This window comes from Peromyscus eremicus, chromosome 22 (assembly GCF_949786415.1).
Source record: "Peromyscus eremicus chromosome 22, PerEre_H2_v1, whole genome shotgun sequence".
In the NCBI taxonomy this organism is placed as follows: domain Eukaryota; kingdom Metazoa; phylum Chordata; class Mammalia; order Rodentia; family Cricetidae; genus Peromyscus; species Peromyscus eremicus.
In genome coordinates this window covers 34,561,461-34,573,700 of record NC_081437.1, presented here as the reverse complement: position 1 = coordinate 34,573,700, position 12,240 = coordinate 34,561,461, and the positions used below count along the sequence as shown (strand labels likewise).

The window sequence follows — 12,240 nt, the reverse complement described above, 5'->3', positions numbered from 1 at the left end:
AGTATTACAACATATCTGCAAAACAGGGGACTGAGAGAAATCGCAAGAACACACTGTCCCCCAAACATAGAAATTAAAATCCACACAGACAGCATAAAGCACACAGTAGTAAGTTTTCAGGCTTTTAGAACTCCCAGGTTGCATCTCCTCATACCTATACTCTGAAACCATGAGAGAGAGCCTGGTTCTAAGAATCCAGAGATGATTAAATCCCTGGAACATCAACTATCTTTAGAAGCATGACAACCATGGCATTCCCTAATACACAGCAACCGCGGTGACCTCACCAGACTGAGCCCTCAGGCATTCAGCCATGGGTGAGGGACAGGCCCATGGGACCACTCCCCACCCCACCCAGGGGAGCTAATGATCGTTGAAAGCTGCTGGGAGAGAGGAAGTCTGTGTAGCCACTGCTAAGTTCCTCACGCTCCGGTGGATAACCTTCTACCCAAGACCATGTGAGCAGCTCCAGGGATACCCAAGGGGGTCATGAAACAGAAACAAAATAAAACAAAAAGGAGATGAAATTGAGGCGGGCACCGAGTGAGAGGAAGGGCAGCTGGGACCATTGGAGGGGAGAGAGGGTGGAAGGAGTGTGGTCAGAATGTTTTATATACATGTGTGACGTTGTCACAGAATACTAAGAAAGCAAAGTAAGTTATCAAATTGAGAAATAAAAATCGAAGTTTCATACAGGTAGATCATGAAAAGGTGCTAGGCAGAACATCATAGGTGCAGAAATCTCAGGGTGAATTGCAAATGCAGGAAAAGAGCATGGTGAGGGTTACGATAAAGTAATGGAAAACCACCCAGTGAAACAGAGACGCTCAAACTGTTTCCACTAAAATCTCAAGAGTCAGAATGTTGACATGAATGGTGACAAAAGGTAAAGCCTCTACCAGTGCGAGTGACTGAACTCTTGAGGGGAATAGATTGACAACAATGTTTCAAAGTCCTCACTGACTGATTTCCTCAATGCTGGTCATAGGGATGGGCAAGAGTTTCCTTAAAAATAGCTCCAAACTATCAAATATTGAAGAACGAGATTCAAGAAGCTAGAGAAATGGTTCAGCAAGTAAGAGCACTTGCAAAGCAAGAGGACCCGAGTTCAAATCCCCAATATTGATTTAAAAGCCAGACAAGACTGTGAATGCTTATAACCCTAGCACCGGAAGATAGAGATGGGTAGATTCTGGGAAGTCACTGGCCAAGCAACCCAGCAGAATGGTAGCTTCAGGTTCAGTGAGAGATACTGCCTCCAAGAACAGGGTGGAGAGTGGTAGCAGACTCTTAACCCCATACCCACCCCCACTCTGACCACACCTACACACACACACACAAACACATGCATTCACATATGTGTAACTCCCCACACCAAAGCATTAGTTTCACATGAAATATACAAGAGATATGTGAGACAAGAGATATGTGAGGAAAATACTTGGAACAACAGAAGCAAACAAAACAATTATCAAATGAGAAGCCTTGATGTCATATTGATTCTAACTTCAAAAAATACCATTTCACAGAATTCCAATTCCAAAGTGGTGATGGAGAGAATTCACAAGGTTCTCTGTAAATTTTTAAGGCTCAGATGGAATAATGAAAAAGATCTAGTTAAACCCTGACAGAAGTAGAGAAGGAAGTCATTGTGCTTGTGGTATGCTCATGAAATACACATAAAATGTTTCCATCCCTGGGTGGGAATGAATTCAAGGTCAGCTGAAAAGCTAAGCTGGAGGGACAGTTCTGGGTTTAAGAGCATTTGTTGCTCTGTAGAGGACTTGAGTTCTGAGTACCCACATTGAGTGACACCACATCTTCAACTCCAGCTCCAAGGGATCTGAGGTCTTCTGGCCTCTGTGAGCACCTCCATTCATATGCACACACAACAATTAAAATAAAATTAAATATTCCTACAGAAAAACATATCTGAATATAATAATATGCCCTAGGTCAGAGACTGTGTTTTAATTCAGTGGAAATAATAGACAATATGTTATTAGAAACCGAACAACATAACTGCTATTTATTTTGAAATCTTTAAAAATGAAATGTCAGAAAAATTTAAAACAAATATAAAAATTCAATACAGTAAGATCTTGCAGATAAAAGATAAATGTAGGAAGAACTTTGTAATAACACCTTAAGACTTGCATGGAGAGAAAGAGAAGGAGAGGAAGGATGGACTGAGGAGGAAAGATTGAGGGTTTCCACATTTAAAATAAATCACGGGTAGCTGTTAAGATAAACCATGTAAATCGATGTATTAAAATTGGCGGACAATGTAATGGCCCTATGGCATACAGGATTAATTTCTGAAAGAGACAAAGGGATATAAGCAGAGAAAAAATTTAGACAACTCTAGGAGAGCAAAATGTAATTGTCAAGGATTATGGTTTTAAAAATTCAATTTTCCAAGCCTTATACATATTTCATCTGACTTATCCGGATTTTATATTTTCATGGTATTTTAAAACCTAAGCATTTTAAAGAATTTAAAAAAAAAGAGATTTTCATCTCAGAAGCCTTTAACTTTGTAATTTTAACACATCAAGGTTATTGTGACAGAAAATTTTACACGGATGATTTCCTATGAATGATTTACCAGGAATACAATCCTAAATGCAGAGAAAATAATATGGGAAAGATTATTCTAGACGAAGATGGATCTACTCTGTCGGGCCACAAGATGTTCTCAGCTTAGCTTTGCTTTTCCAGCGAGATTTTCTTACAGTCAGGCCATCTGTAGAGTGTTGAGTTCCCTAAGGGACCTACTGTACAAACTCGTGTGGACTTAACATTATTGACATGTCTCCATTAAAAATTATCTGTCCTATGAAAGTGTCTGAAGGTGGAAATGTCAGTGACTCAGTTTCTCAGATGTAAACAACCTGGAACAATTTTTTTTTTTATCAAGTTTATGCATGTGGCATGGGTGTGAGTTGCATAGCCCTGTAGATTGTAAGACATGGAAAGTGGCATTTCCCTTTTATATTTTGTGTGTGTGTGTGTGTGTGTGTGTGTGTGTGTGTACGCGCGCGCACACGCGCGCGCATGCGTTCATGTGTGTGTGCTGTTCCTTTAAGGAGACACACATGTGCATATGAACATGTAGAATCCAGAGACCACCTTCAGGTATCACTCCTTGATGTCTTCTTCCTTGTTTTTTGAAATAGCATCGATCCTTGGGACCTGGGGTTAGTGGATTAGCTGGACTGGCTGGCCCATGAACCTCAGAGATCCCCCTGTCTCCACCTTGCTGGTGCTGTGATTATGAGATTACACTGTGTGTGGCTTTTTACATGGATGCTTTTTCTGTGGACCAGACTCCGCTCTCCACGCTTGGGTAGGCTTTCTCCCCAGACTCGCTCAGTAATCGCCAGTGAATTTTCAGTGCAACGGATTCAGAGGAGGACCCAGAAATTTGCATCTGTCCAAGTCCCAGGTCCTGTTGTTGCTGACCGCTGTGAGAAGCACCCATGCTCCGTACATTTTCCGAGGTGCTGAATACAAACTGCCTACTCACCCATCCCCTTCTTCATAGAGGAATTTCATAAACTGCCATCACATCCAGTTGTCACGGTTCTGCTCACTTCCCAAGTTACTAAATGCTTTAAGAAACTGTTTACTGGGGTAGACGGTAGAGAGGAAGTTTCAAAATACAGGGGTCTTTGGTCCTCATTAATACTGAAAATGCCCTGAACCCAGAGGAAGGCAAGGCTTAGCAGTGTAACAGAGAAGGAAGTGGAGACAAATAGACCCATTCAGGGAGGCAGAGACATGCTAACACCCATGTCATATGTTAACTCCCTTTGAAAATAAAAATAACAGTGAGCAGTCTTTACCGGGGAACTAGGTCACTTTAGATTAGGCGAATTCTGTTGTTTCAGGTGGTTAACTTTGTTCCAAACCTAGGGCTGGAGTTAAAAAACAAAAGCACAAGCCTGGAGGCCAGTCCTCAGCACAGTAGTCTGGATGGGAGCCTATCAACAGTAACTGAAAACCATGGACACGGGACATTGGGACCATCCAGGAGGAGTTCTCCTTTGGCTATTCAGGAGAACTTAAAGACAGCTACAAGGGGAACATGAGCAACTAGCTTGTTTTTCATGGGGAACTCCATGGAAATATCTCCCATGGGGAGACATCTGTTTCACTTACTGTCTCCTAGAAGTTCCTTCCTGGGGTGAAGAATGATATTGTACAGGGGTGCTTGTATGGCATTAGTTGTGGGCTACCCATGGACAGGAACCTGGCACATGTCCTTAGAAATGTTTGCCCACAACTCTTTACTTTTGGCTTCCCTGGTAGATAGAACCTCACTTGTATGAGATGTGAGCTCAGGGCAGGACTTACGCAGCTGTGTCTCCGAAAGGCCAACAGAGTGAACGCCGTCACAGTTGACGTACTGCTAAGCTGAGAAAAAGATGATCACCATAGTGATGGATACAGAGAAGTCAGCTCTGGGAAATGTGATTAAGTCTCAGAGGACAGGAACAGGGGATAGTCCAGTGGAGAGAGGAGAGAAAGGCTCCCGAGGATTTGATTTAATTTTCTAAATAAGAAAAACACCACCACAGTCTCTCACTGGCAGAAACAGGCATCCATGTATCCACACCCTCGGAGATCAGCATCTGTGTTTTACCTTTTCATGCACAAAGGTTCCACAGAGCTTGGCTGGCTGTAGATTGCAGGCCACAGATCCATCACAATGCATCCTACAGGAGGCCCCCTGGGCAGAGGTTTTCAAAAATAACCCGGACATGTTTGCAGGTCATGTCTTAGATTGTTGGAAGCCACCCGTTGCTATGGAAGGACTTAATGACAAGCTGCCCTTCTGGTGTCTCCAGCTATGGGAAGTGGAAGAGTCAGAGGCTAGACCAGGAAATAGACAGGGGATTGGACTGTGGGGTACCTACAGACTAAAGGATACAGTTGTCAGGGGCTGGAGAGATGGCCCAGCAGTTAGGAGCTAATGTGGCTCTTACAGAGGACCTGGGTTTGGTTCCCAGCACAGGCATGGCGGTTCAAGCCATCCCTAACTCCAGTTTCAGGATCTGTGACCCCCTATTCTTACCTCTGCAGATATCTGGCATGCATGCGGGGCACAGTCATGCACCCAGGCAAATTACTCATATACATAAAGTTAAAAGTAAATATATCTTAAAGAGTACAATTGTAGCTACACACACACACACACACACACACACACACACACACACACACACAAGTGTAATTTATACAGCAACAACCAAAAAAGATAGAGCATTAAAAATGGCTACCAGATAGACACCAAGAACAAAAGAATAAAGAACATTAAAAATGGATACCAGAAATTAAAAAAAAAATAAGCATAGTATAGTGGGACATGGTTGAAGTCTAAACAACTTGGGAGCTTGAGACAGGAATGCCAAGGGCGGCCAGAGCTCCAGAGTCCCCTTTGCTGGGTGGGGCTTTTCGGTCACAACTGTCTTGGAGTCACCTGCACACCTGTGTGTAGCTCCTGTGGTCTCATTGGTCCATCAACATAATTAGGTGTGCTTGTTTCTTTGGTTTGCTGTCAGCCCTCTAACTGGGGAAATAGACTTTTGTTTACGTCTCCCCTGGGTAAAGTCACACCCACGCACGGCTCCAGAACGTGAGAACCCGGAACAAGTTTATTCACACCAAAATTCCGCTAAGCAGCCGGGTGTGTGACATTACAGCTGTTATTTCAGATGTATTCCATGGTTCTGACCCCCCAAACTCGGGAGGATTTGCAAATCCTAGCAATTGGCTCTCTTCTGATTGTTTTACTGCGAAACGTGAAGGAGCCGGGCAAGGCAGTCACAGAATCATCCCATCTACCAGAAATGTGAATGCAGAGAATAACTTCTCCATTATTCATTCATTCCCCTGATTTAATCAGTTGGTCATCTCTGGGGAGAACTCCTTACAGGTACTGAGCTGGATGGGGAAATCAATAAGGCAGAGCCTCTTAAAATTCTATCTGGAAGAGCTATTGGAGAGTTCTGGAGAGCCCAGAAGCAGAGCCACTTGTTCTGAATGATAAGCGTCCCCCCAGGTGAGGGTTGAGCTGAATACTATGGCATGGAAGCAAGCTGACTGAGGGCGTAGAGTGAGAAATAGCATTGCAGGAAGCGGGGGCTGCCAGTATAAAAGAAAACTTTTTTTAAAATCCGAGTTTGAACTGGCAGGCTGTCCTACATTTCAGCAGAAGGGATAGCTGTTCTCTCTAGCATGGAAGACATTTCCTGGGCCATTAAAGATCCTTCCAGGCAAAGATCCTTCCAGGTCTGGATGTGAGCTCTCCCCAAGGACTGACCCTTACCCCCTGCCTGGGGATGTCTGCTTCGGTCTTTTGATCTGTTCTAAAGCTCTCAAAAAGTCTGTGTGGGTCTCGTTAAATGTTGTGTTGCAGAAACACATGTGCATTAAATGCTTATCCAGGTGTCACAGCTAAGCATGTGGAGAGCTAACATGGAAGGGAGAGAGAGAGAGAGAGAGAGAGAGAGAGAGAGAGAGAGAGAGAGAGAGAGAGAGAGAGCGCCAGAGAAGCAAGAAAGGAAGGAAGGAAGAACGGGTGGACAGATGGACACACTAAATGTCTGGATGCCTGACTGTCCCCAGGGCCTCTGTGAAGCCTTGATGAGGTGTTGCTTTCTGGAATCCAGACCGAGAAACTCTGACCCTTTGTCTAAGGTACTATGAGAATATCAGTTTGGTTTGCTGCATCTGTGTTTAGTGGCGCCCTACGGCTCTGAGGATAAAAATGTCCCTTCAGTGCTTCAAGGGCTGGCGAACCCAAAGTGGTTCTACATGACTAGATTTGTGGTCCATTCTAGACTATTCTTCCTCCCCTAGCTTCCCTTGGAAACAGCCCACCCTTTCTATTCCAGTGTGAAGTCAGCAGCTTTGAAAACCATTGTCTGTTAGAGAGAGTAAACGGGAAGATGCCATCTGAGGTCACGCAACCCAACTTCAGCAGCTGCTTAGAAATGAGGAGAACGACTATCCAGTTCCCAATCCCCCCTGTTAACCAAGATCGTGGGCAGCTCATCAAACATCTCACTTCTGCCTCAGTCACTGCAGTTATTCACACTCACCAAGGCCCACAAACACCCAGACGTGTGTTTACACCGAGTCCTGTCTGCCTGTGGCCTTCCAGAATTCTGAACGGACTTGAAAATTATGGGCAGAGTCTACTGGAATTTGAAGAAAAGGAATAAAGAGATTGTGAAAACTGTTGGCTATTGTTCTTGTTAGCCTGCCCATGTAGAATATTTTCAATTAAGTAAGCACAAATGTATTTCCCCAAAGGAAGTGACAGCTAAGTCATTGGAGGGAACATACATCCAGTCACAGTAACTATCTGAAAGTTTGCCCTCCACCTCTGAAAGGCTTCTGTTCTGCTAGAATCTCCCGCTTATCATGTAAGAGAAGATTTGTCATGGTGTAAACAGGCCCCTTTGATTCTGAAGGAAATCAAGGACCCTTTCTCAGATTACCCACACCAAATCTCACCACATTAGTGGCAGACAGAAGAGCCACAGGGTCTATCTTTAATAGATCCTGCTAGCCAATAAGGCTAGTAGTCTCCGCACACAGCTTGCTCCAGGATCCTGTCTCTGCCTCCCCAAGCTGGAATTACAGGAGGGCTGTTATACCTCCCCTGAATTTACATGAGTCCTGGGGTTCCGAACACTGGTCCCCTTGCTCTGGGGACAAGCACTTGAACTGCTGAGCCATCTCTCCAGCCCAAGGTTAGTATTTTTGATTGATTAAGGGAATCCTAACACATGCAACCAAAGTGGTGACCTTGCTTGCTTCTCTCTCTTGGCCCTGGGGTGAGATAACAGCAGGAAATGCTTCTCTTTTAACCATTGCTCTCAAAATGTACAGGTATAAAAACGAGCTTTAAAAAATAAATAGAAGATTAAAAAAGTACACTGGCTTTTTTTTTTTTCTTGGTTTGTGAACATTAACAATACTGGAAGCAGGGGCTTGAACAAGAGGATGATGGAGAAACAAAATAGCACATGTTTTTGGTTATATGTGGAATCTGGATTTTTAAGAATCCTTATGCATTCACGTGACATGAAAGCAGCTGTGAGGAGGGAAAGGCCCAGTGAGAAGAGGTGAGGAGGACTGTTTAGAAAACATGATGCTGTATTTGTATATAAATGAGATAATCAGAATACCATTCTTTTCTATGCTAACTAAAAATACAAACCTAGTAAATAAAGACCGTGGAATGATACAGAGTATTTTACTCTCCAAAATATCAAGCCAAACCGTTGCAATGGTAGAGCAATCCAGCCCAGAGTCACGCCTTTAGAATGGCCTTGAAATAGACTCCCTGTTCGGTTCCGTGGACTTGACTCCCTGTAGCAAAAATGAGGATTTTTGAGTGATTCACGGCTCCGTGCACTCATGTCTGGAGACCTACATCCTGTAGCTGGACACGTGAAAGTATTTCTGTCAGCGGCACAGTGAGGGCAATGTGAACCAGCACATATAGCCTGCTGCTTTAAAATGTGGGTATCATCAACTTTGCCATGATCATGTCATGATTGTTCAGAGAGCAGACACCACCCAAGGACCTTGGGTGCAAGAACCATCCTGATAGTGTGGCAGGTACTCTAATATGAGGACCCGTAGCCCTGGGTTTGATGCCTGTCTCCAGCAACAGCTGCTCTGGCTTCGGCAGGCAGGCCATTGAATTTCTCTGCCCGTCAAGTCCTCATCTATAGTTAGGGCAATGGGTCACATGGAGAAAATGGGGAAAGCCACCACAGGGCTATCTAGATAGATGAAAATCTCAGAGAACAGCAACCAGCAACAATGGGATCTAGCCAGGAGAATCAGGTCAGCCTCTCTGAGTAGCTTCAGGTAGATGCACAGAAGGCACACACGTGTTTGCATGTCAGTTTCCTCAAGTAAAATAAAACAGAGGCCAACTGGTAGGGACTAGTCACCTCCAGAAGCCCATGATTCTTCAGCTAGCTTGAATATGTCTTTCTCTCCCCTCAGGGTATAGATATGGAAGTAGAATATGATTAATAATCACCATAAATTCACTGAAAAGCAAGAGAAGATGGTATTCTATCTAAGACATCAAATTTACTTGATGTTCAAAATGAGACGTGAAAAGCCTGTAAAACAGATGGTTTAAACAGGGCTTCTCGGAAGTAGACACGGAAGACAGCCATGGTCCTTCCTTCCTAAGCTTCATATTACCCAGGGTAATAAAAATCAGCTCATTTTAAGAAAGAAATTGTCCCCTTCAAAAAAAAAAAACACTCTAACAGTATTGTAGGTATATATAAAATTCCTTAGAACCTGTTGGTACCCCTGTCACTAAAGAAATAAAGGAATGCTGCCTAGTGTAGTGCAGCAAGAAGAATGATGAACTGAAAAACCACATATTAAATTATTTAAACTTTACTCCTGCCTTGATAAAAATGATGCAAAGAGAACCACCAAGACACTATTAAGATCTTTAGGAACAGTAGCTTCAACAGTCCCCCTATAGACACAGTGCTTATAGCTAAACCTGCAAGTTCATAGACTACATTTCCCAAGCTCCCTTGCAAACAGGAGTCCCTTCAGAATCTGCCAATAGAAGACTGGGGTTGTGAGTGAGGGGAGGAGCTGGAGGGCTGTGATTAGGACAGTGTAGATCCTGTGGATGTCTGCGAGTGAAGGGTGACCCTAGCTTCTAGTTACCTCAACAGGGGAGGCACCCATTTGGGAATGCCCACACTAGGTCCAGGGAGCCCCAGCAGCATGGCTCTGAGAAGGTTCTAGCAGGTCAGAAGCGGCAGCAGCCTGCGCACCCAACCCCAAATGTTAGCACATCCTCATTGCTAGATCAGACTGTCTTCCTTCTCCTTCCTCTGCCTCTTCATCTACTCTTTTGGTCTTCCTGACCCTTGCAGTTAGCCTGTCTATTGGAAACCACCAAAGCTGTTTCCAGATAGCTCAAGACAGAAGGAAATCTTCAAAGAGTTTGCCTCCTCTTGTCAGACTCAAAACTGCAGAGCCATGGGTTTTAGGAAGCTAGGAAGGGTTCTGTGGTTGTTACTACAAAAGTCTCTCTCTGTATATAGATACGGATTGACACAGAGATGATATACAAGGTAAAGATACAGATAGAAAGACAAATGTCAACTATCCTTTGGTCCTGCTTCTCTGGAGAATCCTGACTACAGAGGCCCAGAGGGGCTGATGGTTGTGATGTGGGCTGCTGCTGCTACTGGCCAAGTCTACCACAGAAGACCTGTGGGCATCTTCTGAAGGTCATAGGACTTGACTCTGATGGTAATTGGCTCCACTTACACTTTCTAGAGAGAGGAGTACATGGTCTTTTTTTTTTTTTTTTCACTGAAAAGCAAGAGAAGATGGTATTCTATCTAAGACATCAAATTTACTTGATGTTCAAAATGAGACGTGAAAAGCCTGTAAAACAGATGGTTTAAACAGGGCTTCTCGGAAGTAGACACGGAAGACAGCCATGGTCCTTCCTTCCTAAGCTTCATATTACCCAGGGTAATAAAACAAGGGATGGATCTCTAAGGAACCTAGACTGAGTAATGTCAAGGACACAGTTCCTATAACTTTCATGGGGCCTCTGCTCACATTGAGGTTCTGCCGTGTGCCATTTCCCAGCTCGTTGGGTGCAGTAGGAGCTCAGTTCATGTTGCTCGCTGTCACCCTGTTTCATAGTGAGTTTGAGCTGGGCCAGAAGCAAGATGTCTTCAGGCTGTGGCATTTCATCAGGGCTCTTGAGGAAGGACAGGAGAGGGTGACCCACACTCTGATGGACTGGTTTAGGGTACAGAATGCTCTTCTTGACTCAGAACCATCCCAGTAACCATAGCTCATAAGTCAATCACTTGGGTGCCAAATACTTTGTGGAAAAAAAAAGAGGGAGAATTCCACACCTGGCCCTGACAACCTTTGTAGCGACAAAAGATGTGTTTTCTAAACCTGTGTCCCAGATTATGGCCCGGTGATTAGCACGTGGTGTGGTCTTTGTTATCCCATTTCATGCTTTCCAGAAGATGTGAGGAAATCTCAGTCTACAAAGGCTCATCTGCATGGAGGGCTAGTGGGTGATTTCTGAGAATCAAATGAAACTTCAAATTTGTTGCTCTCTCTGCGCAGACCATCACAGTCTCTTCCCACACCGCCTTCTGTCATTCCCTCCAGTTGGGCAGTGTTGTATCTATTGGCACTTGGTGTGTCTAATTGGGCAGGATGTCTGGCAGTGGCAGTTTGGGCTCACTGACATGAATTTATACATTCTCCGTCTCTCCAGAGCAACAGAGCTATTGTTAACCACCCTTGTGTAGGAGTAGCTTCTAGAAATAGTCCTACCTCCCACTGTGTGGATGCACCCAGTGCCCTGACACCAAGCAGGGGGGCCAGAGGTTTATTCACAACATAAAATTGCCCCCAGCCCTAGGACTGTGTGGGCTGCAGAGAATAAACCAGGACTTGAATGCCCAGACTCAGGAGCTAATCGGTGGAAAATCCCTCCAATCATCAAACATGTAAAACACTAAGCGGATAATTTGAAACAGAAGTTCTATCCTTCTAAGAATGTACTTGATAATGCAGCATCTACAATTAGAATGTCCCATATTTTTTTTTCTTTTCAGAAAGGAATCAGATGTGGTAGAAGCAAGAACATAACTTTTCAAATTTCCTGCTAAGTTGATGGGAAATACCAATACTGAAAAACCAGCGAACTCCTACTACACCAGTGCACCAAAGGCCGCCAGGGGCTGTTAGCAAATGCTGACCTGTCAAAATTTTCAAGAATGACTTCTATGCAAGAAAACGCAGAATGTCTTCAAATCTTTCACCGTATAATAAAGCAAGTATGGTGGTAGATTTTCCCCAATCTGACATGACATTGCTAATGAATTATCACAGCAGTTTTATGAACTATTAATAAAAAAGCCAAGCAATTAAAGGAAAGATCAAACTGTCTGTATTGTTTCTCTATGGAAAATATGACAGAATTATTGTCATGTTGTCTTAGTTATGATTGCTATTGCTGTGATGAAACACTGTGACCAAAAGCAAATTGAGGAGGAAAGGGTTTATACTTTCATATCATAGTTCATCTTCAAAGGAAGTCAGGACAGGAACTCAAACAGGGCAGGTACCTGGAGGTAGGAGCTGATGTAGAGGCCATGGAGGGGTGCTGCTTACTGGCTTGCTTTT

The 12,240-nt window shown here is 43.9% G+C and overlaps 1 long non-coding RNA gene across 1 annotated transcript; it reads left to right on the top strand.

The window, feature by feature from the left end:
• The first annotated feature begins 342 nt into the window (after positions 1–342).
• Positions 343–11,991, top strand: LOC131897484 (uncharacterized). The gene is made up of 2 exons (XR_009375705.1): positions 343–458; positions 11,670–11,991. It is a non-coding gene; the product is annotated as an uncharacterized LOC131897484 (long non-coding RNA).
• The last annotated feature ends 249 nt before the right edge of the window (positions 11,992–12,240 follow it).